The sequence below is a fragment of the Pelodiscus sinensis genome, chromosome 25 (genome assembly GCF_049634645.1).
Source record: "Pelodiscus sinensis isolate JC-2024 chromosome 25, ASM4963464v1, whole genome shotgun sequence".
Taxonomy (NCBI): domain Eukaryota; kingdom Metazoa; phylum Chordata; order Testudines; family Trionychidae; genus Pelodiscus; species Pelodiscus sinensis.
The window spans coordinates 21,201,908-21,221,469 of NC_134735.1; the positions used below are offsets into that span (position 1 = coordinate 21,201,908).

At 49.9% G+C, this 19,562-nt stretch overlaps 1 protein-coding gene across 15 annotated transcripts in view; it reads left to right on the plus strand.

Annotated features, from left to right (window-relative positions):
* Positions 1–19,562, plus strand: part of HIVEP3 (HIVEP zinc finger 3) — a 399,795-nt gene that overhangs the window by 163,647 nt on the left and 216,586 nt on the right. The window contains exons 1-2 of one of the 15 annotated variants that reach the window (XM_075908752.1): positions 14,673–16,341; positions 17,576–17,714. The exons of 13 other annotated variants lie outside the window; for them this stretch is intronic. The gene's annotated coding sequence lies outside the window, so the exon portion shown is untranslated. Of the gene's footprint in view, positions 1–14,672; positions 16,342–17,495; positions 17,715–19,562 lie in introns of those variants that run through there. One more of the 15 variants, XM_075908751.1, reaches the window with a different exon arrangement.

A 19,562-nucleotide genomic window follows, 5' to 3' on the forward strand; every position in this document is an offset into this window, starting at 1 on the left:
GGGATGTAAAATCTCATTTAATTGGTGAATGGTTTAACGTAATGTTTAACCCATTAACCAATGAAAGAGGGTGTGGGCTGGGGACTGCTTAGCTGAGATGGCCCGCCCCCCTCCCACCCCGCCCCGCTCCAGCTGGGCTGGAGCATCCCCCGCCTGCAGCGGGTGCCGTGGCACAGCCCCCTGCCCATGGTGGATGGGGAGCTGTCCCAATGAACTGATTAACCTGTTAATCAGTCACACCCTAGCTACATGTCTACTTGCTTTAATGCCATCAGCCAAATCATTAGTGAAGATTCTGAACAAAACTGGCCCCAGGACCGACCCCTGGGGCACCCCACTTGATCCTGGCTGCCAAATGGACACAGAGCTGATGATCACTACTCACTGAGCCCAACAGTCTAGCCAGCTTTCTATCTACCTCCTATTCCGGTCATCCAGGTCATGCTTCTTTCACTTGCTGGCAAGAATCCTGTGGGAGACCGTACCACAAGCTTTGCTAAAGCCAAGATAGGTCACGTCCACTGCTTTCCCCATGTCCTTAGAGCCACTCACCTCGTCACAGAAGGCAATCAGGTTGGTCAGGCAGGACTGCCCTTGGTGAATCCACGTTGACTGTTCCTGATCGGTTTCCTCTCCTCCTTGGAGACCTGCTCCATGATATTTCTGGGGACTGCGCTGAGGCTGACCAGTCTCTAGTTTTGAACGATGGGCACTACATTTGCCTTTTTCCAAATGGTCAGGACATATCCAGACCCCCCCGAATTTTCAAAGATAATGGCCAGTGGTTCCTCAGTCACATCAGCCAACTCCCTCAGCACCCTCAGACGCATTAGATCCAGTCCCATGGATTTGTGTATGTCCAGCTTTTCTAAATACAGTAGTTCTTAACTTGTTCTGCCCACCTCCTCCCCATGCTGCACTGCCTAGAGCAGCCGTCTGGGAGCTGACCCTGTCTGTGATGACAGAGGCAATAAAAGCATTGAGCACGTCAGCTTTTTCCACCTCATCTGTCACTAGATCGCCCTCCCCTTTCAGTCAGGGACCTGCACCTTTCCTGACCTTCTTACTAACATGCCAGCAGAATCCCTTCTTATTTCCCTTCTCATCCCTTACTAGCTGCAACTCCAGTTGTGCTTTGGCCTCCCTGGTTACCCCTGCCTGCTCGTGCAATGTTTTCATACTCCTCCCTAGTCATCTGTCCAAGTTTCCACTGCTTGTCAGCTTCCTTTTTGTGTTTAAACTCACCAAAGATTTCTCTGTGAAGCCAAGCTGGTCCCCTGCCATATTTGCTATTCTTTCTGCACATTGGGATAGAGTGTTACTGGGCCCCCAATAACTTTTCTTTAAAATGCAGTCAGCTCTCCAGAGGCATGTCTGCACTAGGAAATTATTGGAAATAACTAAATTTGAAATAACTCCTGAAATAGCTATTTCGAAATAAGCTCATTCCCCGAGGAAAGCAGGAGCGCAGATTTCGAAATAACCAGACCCTGTTGTGAAATAACAGGCATGGTAGAGTGGTCGCTGTGTTTATGATTTCAAAATAAGGGGGTTATTTCGAAATCGCCCCCTAGTGTAGACCAGGCTCTGGACCCCCTTGGATGCATCGCCCATCAGTTCCCCGAGGGAGTCAAAGGCTGCTTTGTCGAAGTGAGATCTCTTTGCTCCATACCCAGATTCTGCTTTCCGTCTCCTCACACATTTTCTCTCTTCCTGCCTTTGCATCCCCACTGGGAGCCCACGCTGCGTGGGGGTTGCATGGCCCCATCTCGGGAACGGCTGGCTCAGCCCGGAGTCTCCGTTTCCAGACTGCGGCGTGCCCTCCCAGGTCCTATGGCTGCTGCAGCAGGGTCTTTCCACCCACCGGGAAAGCCAGGAAGCTATTTCCCTTCCTCTCTCACTGGTACTGACAGACAGGGTGGGTCTTGTCCCTGGCTCCACAGCCCACTTTTTCCATAACCTGGTGGTCCCTGTGCTCTCCCCCACCCTTCCTCTGGACAACAAAAAAGACAGAGGCTTCCCTCTCTCTTCTCGGCCCCCTGTCCAGCCTCCCTCCCCCAAAGGAAAGCCTCCAGCAGCCTCATGCCTAGCCACTTTGAGCCCAATCTGACTTTTTTTTTCCCAAAAAAATCCACAAAGATTTTACAGAAGCTGCACAATTCTGCTCCACACCAGCCCTTAGCTTCGACCTTCCATAGGAAGCAACAAACTAGCCTCTCCCCAAGCTCTGGACCCAACAGTCCCTGCCTTGTTCAGGCTACTCCCAGGCACAGGCTGCTTTGCTGCTGTTGTGGCTAGTTTGGTTACTCCCCTGCTGCTTGGGCACAAACCAAAATGCTGAAATGGCAAGTGAGTAAGAATCTCAGTGATCAGACGACTTTACATCTGCAGATGTCCCTGACATCAGAGTATTTGTGTAATGATTCCCATAGGAGTCATCACTGGAGCCTGAACCCGGGGCTTGCAGCGCAAAAACTGTTAGCAGGAAGCATCACTTCTTTACATGCTAACTAGAAAACTAATCTTCTTTGCACCTGACAGGAGAGGGAATTCATAACACCCGGTGTAAAGTGAGTTACAACCGCATGTGTAAGTTGCAGAGAAGGGCTAATCTAGAGGTTAAGGCGCTGGCCCAGGGTGCTTGGCTTCTGTCCCTGGTCTTGCTGTGGAACGTTAGGTGAGTCACCTGTCGCCTCTGGGCTTCTGTTTTCCCACCGTGAAAGGGGACAGTGCAGTTCACAGGGCAGTTGTGAGGCTCGTTTCACAAAGGTACTGCAGACACGCCAAGTGTTGTCGTGTTGCATTGTGACCCAGCAGCGTGGATCCTTACTGCAGTCCCTCGTGTTGCTTGTCCTCTGCGCAGGTATTCCGGCTTTGGTCTCGGGGGTGCCCAGGCATGTTTGTGCTGCTGCTGAAGTTACACTGGGCCTGCTCCAGAAGGTGGCCAAGGATTTGAGCATGTGACTGACAAAGCCACAGGCCTGTGACATGCCTTCCCAGGGAAGCCTCAGTGATGTAACCCTGACAGCCTGGCTCTGAGCTAGCCCTGATTCTGAAGGTGCGATACACACACTAGCAGGGATGTGACTACACAGCGAGGCGTTACTCTGCCTTTTGCTACCTGTCCTTTAACTCGGAAAGTGTCTCAAACGTGCTAGCATGGAGTCCTAAAACAACATGAGCTTTGAAAACCAAGCTTGGGACTTGCAGAGTCCTGGAGGGGAAAGAACAGAACGCAAAGGGGACCTTCTGCACCAGACTGGGGGTCATGTTTTTTCCCCAGGTGGAAAGGGGTTTTATGGCCCCTTAAAATCTCAACTTGCTGGTTGTGATGTAGTGGGGGTACCTGGCTGGTTTCTATGCTGCTGGCTCTGGGGTAACCCCCACTGGCTGCCGTGGGTACCACGACCCAGCAAAACAGGACGAGTCACTATGCAAACCAGTATGGCCAGACACCCCCCATGGAGAGGAACAAAGGAAGGTGGAATGTTGCCCTGGCTGGGGGGCAGGGCTGGAAGAGAGTTAGTTGCTGGCTGGGGGCATGGAGGAGACAGCCTAGGGAAAGGGGCTGGAGTTTAGGGGCCCAGTCTCCCCCCATCTCAAGGGGGCCTGAGGCATCCTAGCCCAGCTCTGTGACCAGATTACATCGGTGCTGTGCTGTATCCTGGAGAGGCAATAAACTTCCTCTATTCCACCGGCTGGTGCAGTCTGTTTGTGCCATTTCGGGGTGCAGGACACGGGGGACCCCAACGCGCCGTCACACTGGTTGCTGCTCCATGTGACACCCCTCAAGTATGACCCTGGTATCTTGCCCCCCATGGAGCTATTTGAGGCGATTCTGTGTCAGACCCTTCCTCCGGCCCTACATCGTAGGCGAAGGAAATGACCGTTGGGGCTCTGCGACATGTCCCTAAAGTTCCCCAAGCGATGTGGCCGGTGGGACGAGTGGGGCTGGGGGCTGGCGCTGGCAGCAGTGATCCTCCACTGTGCCCCACACTCATGGTAGTGGCAGGGGAAGTGGGGCAAGGCAGCTGCTCTCCAGCCCCATTGCTCCACTCCTGCCAGGGAGCCCAGCCTCTTCCTTGAGCGACACAGCTAGAGTGAACTGGGGGCTCCACTTGCCCCACCATTGCTGTTGAGCTTGGGGGTGGCTGGGCCCCTGCTGTGGGCACCAGACCCCCCTTTCACTAGTCCCCTGACCGCTGCTGGCCAGCCCCTTGCTCCTCCCACCCATGGCATTTGGGGCATGTGACCCCTGCATCTCCCAGCACCCGTTGCCTGAGCGGGTGGGTGAGATTCTGTGGCCTGCAATGGGCAGGTCAGACGAGATGATCATGTTGGCCCCTCCTGGCCTTAAAATCTGTGATACTGTGAAACCAAGACATGTGCCCCGTGCCAGTCTGTGCCCGTGTCTGTGTGTGCGCGTGTGTGCGCGCGTGTGCGCACGCATGTGTGCGTGTGCCAGTGATAAGAGGAACGCACACAGCACATTTAGAACCTGGCTGTGCAATCCTTCGTCCCTTTGCTGAGCACTTACTTTGGTGAGGAGTCCTGCTGAAAACAAAGCGATTCCTTGTGTGAACAAGTCCCACTCGGTGTAAGAGGTGCACAGGTATTTACACTTACAGAGGCTCACTAGGGAGCCAGTCCATGCTCTGGGATTCCGTTGCACAAGTTCCTCTTTAGCATACAAGTTATATTTGCGAGGTGGTTTTATAGCTTTTGGGGGAGATTTCTTCACATGTGTCAAACGCGTTTGTCAGCACTAATGGGCAAAAATCGATCTCATAAAACAGCGACTTATTTGAGCGATCTAAGATTTAACAGTTGTCAGGAAAAAACTGGAGGTGGAGGGAATTGACTCAGATAATTCAGTAGAGCCATATTTTATAACCACCTGAGTATGGAGCTTTTAATTAAAGCATGGTATTTCATCAGCCAGAATTAAGGAGTGAGTTGGGTTGTACAGTCTTATTATATTGTAGTTACTCCTCCCTGAACATAGGGACATCATTTATTTCCTTTGTGCATACAAAAATGTTTTGCTTTTTTATGCTTTGTTGTCTTATAGACAAACGATATGGAGTAGGAGTAGCTGCATGGTAAGGATGAAAAGAGTGTTAATTTTGAAACATGCCCCCTCTTGCTTGTGTTTGTGTCTTCCGCTAAACAGGTTACTGTTTTTTACGTTTGCTTGCCTTACCTTCTGAAGCCCAAGCTGTTGAGGTTTGGTTTAAATGTTACTAAATAGAGTTTTTATGCACAATAGTAATAATAATAATATTTGATCCTCAGGAAGCTCAAGTATATACAGGCAGTCTCCGGGTTACGTACAAGATAGGGACTGTAGGTTTGTTCTTAAGTTGAATCTGTATGTAAGTCGGAACTGGCATCAGCCGCTGCTGAAACTGATCAGTTTCAACCGCGGCTGAATCTGGACGCCAGTTCTGACTTACATACAGATTCAACTTAAGAAACCCAGGCGTCCCCAAGTCAGCTGCTGCTGAAACTGATCAGCGGCTGATTCCAGGAAGCCTGGGGCACAGCAACTCTGCCTGGGGCTTCCTGTAGTCAGCCGCTGGTCAGTTTCAGTAGCGGCTGACTTGGGGACGCCTGGGGCAGAGCAGCTGGGGTGCTGCTGGGTTGCTCCAGTAGCGCGGCTCCTCGGTGCTACTGGAGCAACCCAGCAGCACCCCAGCTGCTCTGCCCCAGGTGTCCTGATTCAGCCGCTGCTGAAACTGACCAGCAGCAGCTGAATCAGGACGCCTGGGACAGAGCGGCTGGGGTGCTGCCGGGTTGGTCCGGAGCGGCGCTGCGGGACCAACCTGGCAGCCCCCAGCTGCTCTACCCCAGGGGTAGGCAAGAAAAGCCTGGTCTGCTGGGGGGGGGCACTAGCTGCACACACCCCCCCCCCCAGCAGACCAGGGAGACGGGGGTGGCGGGACCGCCCAAGTCCTCCACGGCTTTGCTCCGTCTCCCTGGTCTGCTGACCTGGGAGACGAGGAGCAAAGCCGCAGAGCACGCAGGCAGCGGGACAGTCCAGGCGCGCCGCGGCTGTCCCACTGCTGGCGTACTCCGAGGTTTTGCTCCCCATCTTCCTGGTCTGCTGGTCAGGGAGACGGGGAGCAACTTTTCTCGCCCCAGAGGACGGAGGCGGCGGACCGCGGCGCATCTGGGCGTCCCGCCACTCCCGTCCTCCGGGGCGAGTAAAGCCCCGTTCGTAACTGCAGATCCGACATAAGTCGGATCCGTGTAACTTGGGGACTGCCTGTAGCTCTATCTATTCCCAGATTGTTTCCTTTGGCAAGAAAAATACATTCTGGCACAGTCTTTTCTAAGGTGCCTGTGAGTGCGGAACTCAAGTATCATACAATAATTAAAGAGAGCACTGACTTCGTTCTAAATGGCTACTAAATTGCAGGTTCTTGTATTCTGGGGTGCTTGGTGGTTTTTGTTTCTCAGACCTAGTGACCCTCCATCTGTGGCTTTGTTAGGGCCACAGGCGGAGCACTGTGACGGAGAGCCCCCAATGGTGTGAGCCAGCTCCTATGTCCCAGCCTCTGCCTAACCTGGCATAGAGGAGCCATGCCTGGAATTTTGTCATGGCTCACGGTCTTGAACCCAGGCCCATTGAGTTAATGGGAGCAGCTATGATCTAACCCACCAGAGGTAGCCTACTGATAGCGGCTTACCCAGAATCCTCAAGGTGCAGCCCCAGCATGAGGCTCCACCCCAAAGGTTTGATTGGCAGCATGACAGAACAGCTGATTGGCACTCTGGTCCAATTTGAGCCAGCAGCAGGCCCAGGACGCTGTCCGAACAGCTGTGCTTCACCCGGCTCTTGTGCCTGCTGCTTGGTTTCCTGGCCTCCTGAGCTGGCTTAACTCCTGGCATCTGACTTAACTCCCACGGAGCAGTGACACACTCGCTGGCTTCAAAACTAAACCAGTGAGCTTCCAAAAGGCTCATTTTGCATGAACGTCTGAGTCCACCCTGGCTGCTTTTATGAGATTTGCAATTAAAACCAGGATGCAAAGATGAACTGGCAAAACTTTGCATAGGTGTCAAGAGAAGGCAGCTAGTGAGTGTAACTAGTTTATAATCACAATGAATAAGACAGGCAGTGCCAGTAAAAAGATGTTTGAAAAACTTAATAATCACCTACTGTTGTTAAATGTGTTGCAGCAATTGTTAACAATTAACCTCTGAACTGTGATGGGCTGTGTATAAGGTTTATTCTGCAGAAAACAGCGAAGTATTCAGGAGCGCATGAGTTAAAACAAGCATTAAACAGCTCTATGTTCTAGTTCTTGCCTAGGCAATTTACTCTCAGATCCACTGTGGGGAAAGTATATTTTAAATGTTGATTAAAATACAAATATGTAAAATCATTTATTACATTAGATGTCATTTAGCTTTTCAAGGAAAAGGTGCTTCATGGAGTTATTGCTGTATAGTTTGGCTTTTCTTAAAAACTGCCTTTTTGACAATGAAACAAGTCTAAGGCCTGATTAGATTTTTTTCCCCCTCTTTCTATTCTTTTTTTTCCCTCCTGTATAGGCGGGCTCTGATTACTGGGAGCGATATCTCACTGTGAATGAATGGCATAGAGGGAGCTGCAAAGACAAAGAGCTGGCTTTGTCTCCTGATGAATTAAGATAGCATGTGGGTGGGTGGGTGGATGGTGAATAGCACAGACTCCCTTCATCCTCCTGTCACTGAGCTTTTCTTGTGTTTTCATTTAAAAAAAAAAAAGAGGCTTAATCCCATGAACAATTAATTGAGAGCAAATTAGGGGGTTGAGACTGAAAATAATGTTACATCAATATCTGAAGGGGGAGTGAAGTACTGGCAAAGCCCAGGAAGGAGCAGGATCGTAACCTTGGGCTGCCTTCCTGTGCATATAGGACATTGGTCTTGTGGCCGACACACATGAGCTTGGGAATACAGCACATTTGTTCACCGCAAGGGGACTGGGTTAGTGGGGTGGACCAGCAGATCTGGGGAAGTTATTATTCCCCTTTATTCGGCACTGGTGAGGCCACATCTGGAGTACTGCATCCAATTCTGGGTCCCCCGTTACAGAAAGGGTGTGGATGCATTGGAGAGGGTCCAGCAGAGGGCAACAAAAATGCTGAGGGGGCTGGAACACTTGACCTATGATGAGAGGCCGAGGAATTTGGGCTTGTTTAGTCTGCAGAAGAGAAGAGTGAGGGGGGATTTGAGAGCAGCCTTCAACACCCTGAAGGGAAGTTCAGAGAGGATGGAGCCAGGCTGGTCTCACTGGTGACAGATGACAGAACAAGGAGCAAATGGTCTAAAGTTGCAGTGGGGGAGGTCTAGGTGGGTGGGGAAGCACTGGGAGAGGTTCCCTAGGGAGGGGGTGGAATCTCCATCCCTAGAGGTGTTTAAGTCTCGGCTTGACAAAGCCCTGGCTGGGATGATTGAGTTGGGATTGATCCTGCTTTGGGCAGGGGGCTGGACTTGATGACTCCTGAGGTCTCTTCCAACCCTGGGATTCTATGAAATTAGCTCTGCCTTGGATAATTGACTCCTTTACTTCCCCTCTCTGACGGGCAGATTCTGATACTCCTACCCACACTGAGTAACACTTTACACAACGAGCTGAGCCATTAACCAGACATCCTGCGGAATTAGATGCTACTCGGTATGAGGGAGGGTATCTGTTTGTTAGGGGCTGGAAATGGGTGACAAGAGAGGGATCACGTGAGGATTCCCTGTTGTGTTCCCTCCCTCTGGGGCATCTGGCATTGGCCACTGTGGGCAACAGGACACTGGGCGAGATGGACCTTTGGTCTGACCCAGTCTGGCCACTCTTAGGTTCTTCTATCACAATCTCCTACATAAAAACGGCCACACTGGTCAAACTAAAGGTCCATCTAGCCCAGCGTCCTGCTTTCCAGTGCTGGGCACTTCAAAGGGAATAAACAAAACAAGTAATTATCAAGTGATCCATCCCCTTTGGCCTATTCCCAGATTCTCGCAAAACCTGTTGCACACTGGACTTTCTGCTCTTCTCCTGACCCCTAACTATCCCATCCCTGGTTCTGGGCTTCCTCCATTGCAGGCCTGGCTTTCGCTCAGTTGGTCTCTCAGGGTCTGTCTACACTACAGCACTAATTCGAACTAAGCTAATTCAAATTAGTTCATCTAGACCTAAAAACTAGTTCGAATTAGCATTTTGCTAATTTGAACTAGCATGTCCACATTGAGTGGACCCTGAACCGAGGTTAAGGCTGGCCGGAAGCAGTGCCGGCAGGGCATCAGATTAGGACTTAGAGCGTGGAGCTGCTGTTTCAGGCTAGCCGAGGGCTGTGCTTAAAGGGACCCAACCCCCACCCCGGACAGACAGTTCTCAGGGTTCCCCGCTTGCTTGTCTAACTCAATGATGGACAGCAAAGCAGTCCTGGCTTGGAGTGCCCTGAATGCCCACACTTGGCACATCACAGCACTCGGCCATCAGCCCGGCTGCACTTGCCGCAGGCTGCCATCTGGGGGGGGGGAGGGGGTCAGTTGGGGGGCTGCAGGAGAGCTTCCACCCCGAGGAGCCCGCAGAGCCACCCCAGTCCTCCCCATCGGGGGCTCATACCCCATTCCTCCCTCACCTCCTTCCACTTACCCCTCCCTAGCCCCCCTTCCTGATGTACAAAATAAAGGACACGTGTGTTCAAAAATAGAAACTCTCTTTATTGAACAAAACTCGGGGAGACTGGGAAAAGGAGGTGGGAGAGGGGAAGAGAGAGGGTGGGAGAGGGGAGGACAACTAAAATGATCAGGGGTTTGGAACAGGTCCCATATGAAGAGAGGCTAAAGAGACTGGGACTTCTCAGCTTAGAAAAGAGGAGACTGAGGGGGGATATGATAGAGGTCTATAAAAGCACGAGTGGTGTGGAGAGGGTGCATAAAGAAAAGTTCTTCATTAGTTCCCATAATAGAAGGATTAGAGGACACCAAATGACATGAATAGGTAGCAGGCTTCAAATTAATAACAGAAAGTTCTTCACAAAGCAAATAGTCAACTTGTGGAACTCCTTGTTGCAGGAGGCTGTGAAGGCTAGAACTATAACCGAGTTTAAAGAGAAGTTAGATAAAGTCATGGAGACTGGGTCCATGGAGTGGTATTAGCCAGGGGATAGAAATGGTGTCCCTGGCCTCTGTTTTGGAAGGCTGGAGATGGATGGCACGAGACAAATGGCTTGGTCATTGTCTTCGGTCCATCCCCTCTGGGGTAGCTGGTGTTGGCTGCTGTCGGCAGACAGGCTACTGGGCTAGATGGACCTTTGGTCTGACCCAGTATGGCCGTTCTAAGCTCAGGACTCAGGGTCGGGGGTCTCACTGGACCACCTTGATTTTCATGCAAACCTGCTCCTGGGTGGCCAGGGTGGCAGCTATCCTGCCCTAGACAGCCACTTTCCTGTGCCTAGTGCAGAGGTCATGGATGAGGTCCACGATCTCCGCACTAGACCAGGCGGGTGCCTGCCTCTTGCGGCCCCGGGCAGGCTCCCGGGAGCCGCCAGCCTGGTCCCGGGAAGAGGCGGAGGGCGGGGTGGCAGCGGGTGGCTGGCTGGGTGCTGGCAGGCTTGCACCTGGCACTGGCACCGTAGCCAGACTGTTCCCCTTTAAGGGCTCCAGGACCGGGAGGGGGGCAGAAGAGTTTCCCTGGTGGTGCCCAGAGTGGCCACCAGGGAAAGCTGGGAAGGGCTAGCCTCCCACTAGTTCGAATTAAGTGGCTACACAGCCCTTAATTCGAACTACTTAATTCGAACTAGGCGTTAGTCCTCGTAGAATGAGGTTTACCTAGTTCGAATTAAGCGCTCCGCTAGTTCGAATTAAGTTCGAACTAGCGGTTTACATGTGTAGCGCCTATCAAAGTTAATTCGAACTAACGTCTGTTAGTTCGAATTAACTTTGTAGTGTAGACATACCCTCAGTGGCTTCTTGCGTCAAATAGTGTCTGTGTTCCAGACTTGCATAGGTGTCCTGAAGCCAGTTTGGTCTTCTCTGAGCCTGGATTGGACCAGAATGTGGCATAGTTGAGAACTGTGCTGCTGCTAAAGTGCCCAGAGTTGTAAACGGAGGCACCAAAATGCATTTTGGTAAGGTTGAAATTGGAAGTTACCGTTTTGGGAGAGCGACTCTGTTCAATTTAGTTCACCTTCTCGTCTTCCAGATGCCTTCATCATCCACACTTAATGTATTGTGAGGTCTGTTGATTAGAAAGTGCTACACAAGAGCCAAATATTATATTTTGTGGGGGATTAACTGGAACACTTTTAAGTGCAGAAATCTCTGCCCATATGATTTCACCCTCCCATCAGGTTGGCACAGCCTCAGGTGTGGATCACTGTTGGCATGAAGCAAATGATGCCACTTGGGTCTGGGTGTTCTGGTTCTTGGTACAGGACATCTCAGGGAGCTCAGCTACACATCCCTGATTTCTGATATGATTTCAAGCCTTATTATATGAACACAACCAGCAGCATTTTCTCTCCCATTTGCCCACCAGAGAACCAATAAAGAGCCCGCCCATTCCGATCAACTGTGATATCATGCTAGTGGTTTCAGTTACATTTGTAAATTGATTATTCAAATCATGCTGATCATTAAAGCTAACCTGTACATGCAAAAACCGTAGAGTTCATGGCCTTTCTTTGTAACACCTAAGGCCTAAAGGTTCATTTTCATAGGCTCATAAATCACACAAACGTAGGTCTGAGAGGGACCGTGAGAGATCACAAGGTCCAAGCCCCTAAATGGAGGAGGTAGGGTCGCCAACCTCGTTCCAGGAGAAATAACAAGTAGTTCGAACTAGGGCTTTATTTCGAACTACCGGGTCCCTGCCACGTGTAGATGCGGGCGGTTAGTCCGGACTTGTAAATTTCAAAAAATGGCGTCCGGCCTGGAAGATGCAAATCAAGCGTGGGATATTTAAATCCCGCGCTTGATTTGCAACTTTGAATGCCTACATTAGCCTCCCTAGTTCGAACTTGGGGACTAGTGTAGACATACTCTAAGGTTCTGCAAGGCTGTTTCTTGTTTTTTAAGTTTTTCCAGTTACAGACTAACTCAGCTCCCCCTCTGAAGCGTTTGAATATGTCAAACAGCTAAATATTCTAAAACCTGCCTTTTCTATATTTTGCCTTGCTTTCTTTCCCGCTTGTTAATGTTACTTGTATTCATAATTTGGTGATCATTAGCCTTTTCAGTGGAGATTAAAGCAAAACAGGCATTAAGCAACTCAGCCTTCCTAATGCCATCAGTTAGTTATTAGTTCTCCTTCCTCACTTAGCGGAGGACATACACTTTCCTTGGTCTTTCTCTTGTTCCAAATGTATTTAAAGAACCTCTTCTTGTTGACTTATACTTATCAAGGGATATGCTTAATTCGGTGCCTTAGTCTTTCAGATTTTGCCCCTACATAAAAGCATGGAGTCCTAGGACTGGAGGGAACTTGAGAGATGATCTAGTCAACTAGTCCAATCCCCTGCACTCATGGCAGAACTAAATATGATCTTTGTGTTATGTTTATAGTATTCTTGTGTATTCTTTGATCAGCATTCTAAAGAGAAAAGCAACATTGTACTTCTAATCAGTGTAGAAACTGATCATTACGAATGATATCTTGGGTTAGGTCTACATTATAGGCTTTTTTCGGAAAAAGCTTCGCAAATTGCGCTCTGCAATTTGCATCGCTTTTTCTGATTGCTTTTCCAGAAGAGGCTTTTCCGCCATTTGGCCCCGTCTAAACAGAACCAAGTGGTGGAAAAGCCTCATCTTTCAGCGGAGCCCTTATTCCTCATAGAACGAGGTATACTGGGCTCCCCGAGAGAGTGCGTTTGCTCTTCCACAAAAAAAACCAAACGTGTTCCCTGGATGCGGCAGAGTTTTTCCAGGGTACCTCTGGTATCCTGGAACCCCCCCACAGTGTAGACATACCCTTGGGCAGGAGATCACTAGCATGTTCTTCTGTTATTCTTAATGTGTGGCACTTGCTGTGGCAAAGAGGTAACTTTTATTATCTGCCTTTCTAGCTGTTGAACTTCCTACCTGTAGAGTGCAGCAGTTAGACGTAAGGTAGGGCGAGTGCCAGAAGTGACACATGACTGTCCTGATCATAGTAGCATGAAGTGGTATTCAAGGGGGAAGCAATAGAATCCCATACTAGTAGCTCATCAACTCACGGCGGCTAGACTGCTTCTACTCACTGTACTTTTCTCTAAAGAAGGATATTGTTAGCAAGAGCAGAATATTTCACTGCTCCCTGTTTCTAGTAACAGTTTGTACTTTTTCAAGCTAAGTGTTCATGTTCTTGGGTTGAACTTACAAGTCTGAGCACAGCTATTAAAATAGGCACATGGGTAAATACTGTCTAGCCCAAACTGACCACCTGTTCTCCTTCGTTTCTCTCTGCTGCTGTCCCCCTTCCTTATAGTTCTAGGTGTGAAAGCGAACAGTAAGTCCTCTCTTTAACATGTTTTAAGACACCCCTGTTTTCAGTACAGCTCTCACGAGCTGTGGTACAGTAAGAAACAAGCACTCATGAGTAAGGCTCTGATTTAATCACGAGTATTTTTGGTAAAAGCCCTGGTCAGGTCATGGGCAAGAAACAGAAAAGCCCAGCTCCATCACCTGTCCCTCATTTGTACCATAAATACCCCTGACTGAGTCTTAGGGGAGGGTTGTGCATGGGAGGGAGGAGGAGTCTGCAGTACCAGGAGACTGGGGAAGTGCGGGAGGTGAGGGGGGGCGGTCCTGCAGCACCAGCGGGATCTCTGGTTGCCACCACTTCTTTGGCAGCCCCCAGACCGCTGCTGGGAGCTGCCAAGCTTTGGTTGCTCCAGCCACCCCTGGGACTGCTGCTCCAGTGGTTCCTGGGGCTGGACACATTGGCTGCTGTGCCAGCTGTCACGGTGCTACCGGAGCAGCGGCCGGTGTGGCTGGGGCTGCTCCAGCAGCAGCCAGTGCAGCTATCCCCAGCGCTGCCCAGTCAGCTGGCTCTTGGGTCAGCTGCTTGAGCGGCCCTGGGGTCAGCCCCGTTGGCCGCTGCAGAAGTCAGAGAGCCACGCTCATGAACATCTGTGAGAACGAGCCTGTGCATCGAGCAGCCTTGCAAAAGCAAACCACGGAATGGCCTGTTGCGCGCCCAAAACACAATGAAAGCTGCTTTGGGGAGCCGATGTTTTCCTTTCAAGTTCCCAGGGAGCAAACAGCGAGGTATCTCGCACACTCTAAATCACAGGGCTGCCCTGGTAGTCCCGGTGACTAGGGCTCTCTTCTCCCAAGCTGCCATGGTCTGAGGGCTCCTGCTTTGTCAGCCCAAAACCTCACTGCATAAAAATGATGAGACGCATCACGCTTATGTCAAATGCAAACATCCAGCTACAGAATCCAGACTGGTCTGGCTTAGCCATGTGCATCAGCAAAGGCCACAGAGCTGCAGGGGGCCGCCCGGACCAAGGTCCTGCCACCTTATTGCCATTACAAAGCTATGTGGCAGCGCAGGCTCCATGCTGCGCTGCTGATTTGAAATGCCATGCAGAGCTGGGGTCAGCTGGGGACTCCCCTGCTAATGCCGGGCTCCAGCGCGGCATTTCCATGGAACCCAGAATCAGCTGGAGAGTCCCCAGCTGACCCCCGGCTTCACACGTGGCAGTGCAGCATAGCTGACCCTGGGCTCAGCTGCACGGCGCTGCCACTTTGAAGTACCCCCTCTACCTTCCCTTTGCTGCCTCTATCAAAGGCAGCAAGGGGGAGGGGAGATCAACTAGTCCTTAACATCCCTAATTTGGAGGGAGGGGATGCCCAAGTGGGAAAGAGACGATCAAACGGAGGAATGGGACAAATGTGGGGCCCCCCTCTTTAAGTGGTGCTTCCGAGCTCCGGACCAGGCTCTTGGCGTCAGTGAGAGAGAATGATGTGTGTGGCTCACGGACAAGAGACTGGGTAAAGGAGTTGACCTCTGCTGTGCTTCTGCTAATCATGTGTCACCGCCCCGCCCCTCCTGTGCCCCACAAGGGAGCGCAAGGTGTGTGCGCTTACACTCCCATACCAAGTGGAAGGTGTGCAGAGAATCTCCAAAGAGGTGGTTTTCTGAACTATTATAGAATCATAGAACTGGAAGAGACCTCAGAAGGTCATCAAGTCCGGCCCCTTGCTCTAGGCAAGACCAATTCCAACTAAATCAACCCGGCCAGAGCTTTGTCAAGCCGAGACTTAAACACCTCTAGGGATGGAGACTCCACTACTTCCCTAGGGAACCCATTCCAGTGCTTCACCACCCTCCTAATGAAATAGTTTTTCCTAATATCCAACCTGGACCTCTCCCACCACAACTTGAGACCATTGCTCCTTGTTCTGCATCTGTCACCACTGAGAACAGCCTCTCTCCATCCTCTTTGGAACCTCCCTTCAGGAAGTTGAAGGCTGCTATCAAATCCTCCCTCACTCTTCGCTTCTGCAGACTAAACAGACCCAAGTCCCTCAGCCTCTCCTCATAAGTCATATGCTCCAGTCCCCTAATCATTTGTTGCCCTCCGCTGGACCCTCTCCAATGTGTCCACATCCTTTTTGTAGTGGGGGGGCCAGAACTGGACACAATACTCCAGATGCGGCCTCACCAAAGCCGAATAAAGGGGAATGATGACATCTCTGGATCTGCTGGCAATGCTTCTCTTAATGCAACCTAATATGCCATTAGCCTTCTTGGCTACAAGGGCGCACTGTTGACTCATATCTAGCTTCTCATCCACTGTAACCCCCAATCTATGTTCGGACTTGGAAGCCACTGAGGATGACAACATATTCAGATTCTTCAGACCATACAGAAGTTACATAAAATAAAATAGAAATGCAGGCGTTCTAGTGGCATGAGAGAAGAATGACCTATCATGAAGAAATTATGTAGCGGTGAGTCATATATGTTCTGTATTGCCTACTAGAGTGACTTGTTGGTCACACATGGTATAAATGATATTTAAAAAAAGACATTGCTGGATCCCGATGTGACACTGCAGCTAGGGCAGCTTCACAAAAAAAATGTATTTGTCATCTTCAAATGTTGGAGAAAAAATGAGCTGAGCAGAATTACTTTATTAGTTTTGTTGTGGAGCGTAATTGGAAGTTTGTGCTGCTTTATCATGTGGCCTTACAGATTGTCCACATGTGCGCAAATACTTGATCCCACCGAAGAAAAATCAAAACTACCCCCACCAAAGTGAACTTGTTTTGCAAACAGGACTGTTACCAGATTGTTGTGTACAAGGCAGTGCTGAAGGCAGTGTGGTGAACTGAGCACTTTACTTCAGCAAGGTTATTAATCAGGTAAATGTGTGTCTGTTTTATATTACTTTGCTAAATAAAGGAAGGTCTATTGCATGTCTGTTCTCATAGGCTTTATTAGCCAATCAAGTGGCCTCACAAATCTCCCTGAAATGTAATTTGAAAATGTTGGTCAGTCTGCTCTGGAGGCAACATGCAGAGCTCCTGAAGAACGGAGGCAGGGGAGCCAGCGGGCTGGTACGGTTCTGTGTGCCATGCCATGCCATGCCATGCCATGCCAGCAAGCTGATTTCTTGCCAGTGCAGCATACCAGAAAGACTCCCTGCTGGCTACCCCCAGCCCCGCCATTGACTGCCATGTCTGTGTACAGGGCTGGGGCCTGGAAGTGCTACAGCAGCTGCTTGGGCTGCTGGCCTTCTGCTCCTTTCCCCTTGTGGAGGGCAGCAGGGAAAGGTGCAGAACCACCAGCAGCTCCTCTGGCTGCTGCACCCCCCCAGCTCTTTTCCCCCTAGGAAATGTGGGGGGGGGGAAGGTCCCATGTGGGGGAGAATGGCCCCCCCCTTAGCTTGTGTGGCCTCCCTCCTCCCACACTGGAAAGAACTTTTGTTGACTTGCCCCACTCAATGGGGCTGAAGGAAGGATGTGACTCCCCTGCGCATCCGTGGCTCTGCGGAGCAATGGCTTCCCTGAGCAGGGAAGGACGTCCACAGAGCCCTCCCATTAGCAGCCTTGTACACAGGGCCCTGGAGGGACGAGGGAGTAAGGGCAGGGGACGTGGAAGGATCCGTTCTTCTTCAGTGAACGGCTCCTTTTAAGAACTCTGTCTTGGTGGGACTAGATGACCCAGGGCATGTCTTTCGAGAGAGGGATGCAAACGAAGACATTCGAAATTGCAAATGAAGCCAGGATTTAAATATTCCGTGCTTCACTTGCATATTCGCGTTATGGCGCTATTTGAAAATAGCGCTATTTCGAAATAACAGATGCTGTTAAGATGCGGTTATTTTGAGAGAAAACACTTCTCTCGAAATAACTGGTAAACCTCATTGTATGAGGAATAAGGGTTATTTAGAGAGAAGGGTTTTCTCTCGAAATAACCGCGTCTTAACAGCATCTGTTATTTTGAAATAGCGCTATAGTTGCCCTATAATTCTTAGCAATTCCTTGATCTCAAATAAAAATTCGAGGGGTGTAGCCCTGAGAATTAAAAACAAATACGCCTGTGTGCAGCTCTGGCATGGCAAACCAGTATGATCCTTTTGTGCTTCCATCCCAGGAATGAAGAGACTTAGCAAATGCACATGAAGCTTTACAACTCCCCTGTGAGAGAAGCAAGAATTATTATAGCGGATTTACAGATGGGAGAACAGTGAGGCATTGTAAGAGCAATTGATGCCCCTGTGTTCACACGACAGGTAAATAGCAAAGACAAAAATAAATCCCAGGTGTAAAAGAAAGTGAATTTGTGGTGAAAATAACTAACACGGGCTGCTGCCCTGGTAGACTGTGGAAGCAAGGGAAGTTCAAGGATTCCCATCACAGTATTTAGGTCTGATGTCCTTCTGACATGGGTGGATTAGACCACGTCCACAGTGAAGCAAATGGGCCCAATTCCCTTAGGCAATAGAGGAGCATGCCTGCAATTCTCAACTTTATTTTTCCTAGACAATGTCTATATGTTTGCCTTCAGTCATGAGGCAGTATGGCCTAATGGCCAGAGTGTATAAACTCATTCCAGTTCACAGGGCAGTGCATCCCGATAGCCAAAGCAAGTAAATTCACCCCAGTTCACAAGGCCGTGTAGCTCCCTGGCTAGAGGCAGGAGACAGTGAAGGGGTTACATCCCCTAGCAGGGGGTCCAGGCCTTCCCTCCCGCTGGACCTCCTGCTCAGGGCCCTATTAGTGACTGTGGTTCCAGCCACTGAGTCATCAAGGAAAAGCTCCAACCAAAACATGCTGACTCCCATGACAGCCCACTCATCGATTAGCCATCGCCTTCCTTTGGACTACTTCCTGTCACTCTGCTCGCTGCTGTGGTGTGGGCCTCCATTTACCTCCCACGTCCATAGGCTGCCCCCTCCTTGGTGTCTCTGGACTCCATGAGAGCATCTTGCCATCAGCCTGTGGTGCAGCATCTCCATCCCTGGGTATCTGCCATCATTTGCCCGGAGAAGGCAAAGCACATCCTTCCACGCCAGCAGCCAGCCCCAACTGAGTTGAGCTGCTCTCTTTTATACCAGTCCACCTGGAGCATACCCAGTGAAGTGGAAGGGGTGTGGCTTTCTCAGGCCTCAATGTTGGGTTAACCCTCTCTTTCCCAGTGCGGGGCGAGTGTGCCCTGTCATAGTGCTGCAAAGGATACAGGGCTCTTGCTGGCACAGAGGGCAAGCAATAGGAGTATTTTGTTACTGATTGTCAGGTATATTTGGTGACATTCATGCATGTTACAAATGTCTGTGTCTTTTACACTATTATCCTCCCCAACTCCTATAGACCTTCATTGCTGCTTAGGGATATCATCTGTGTCACTAGTTCCCATAATAGCATATGAATTCACCACTCCAGAGCATTCTCTTTTCTTTTGGAAAATCAACCCAAATTCTCTAGTCTTTTGTCGGCTACTGAAGCATTTGAAGTTCTGGCATCATGCTGTTTTTTCCCCTGAAAAGAAGCCCCATGATACACTGAGAATGGCTATTGTAATGATGAAAAATAAACTTTTTATGATGCAACATTAGTTTTGGGGGACCTGGTAAACATTTATTATTGGAGGGCTGGTAGATAAAAAGATTTTCTATATTGAGCACTGGTTTGGTTGATGTATTAGTCTGCTTAGCATCTCCCTGATGGGTCTATTTAAAGCATCCCTTGCATCTGGCCTTCCCCAGGCAATGCTGCTCTCTGCCCATCAGTCAAAAGGAGCTCTAATAGAGTCTAAATGGGTCTCATGACACAGTGCCCTTGCATCAGTAACTGAGTGATAAATACCAACACTAGCACTGAATGCTATGTGCAGATGTGGTTGCCTCATCTCAGAAAAGATAGCACTGGAAAAAGTTCAGAAAAGGGCAACAAAAATTATTAGAGGTTTGGAATGGTGGCAGTATGAAGAGAGATTAAAAACCCTGGGACTGTTCAACTTAAAAAAGAGAAGACTAAGGGAAGATATGATAGAGGTCTATAAAATCATGACTGCTATGGAAAAAGTGAATAAGGAAAAGTTATTTACTTGTTCCCATAACAAAAGAACTAGGGGTCACTAA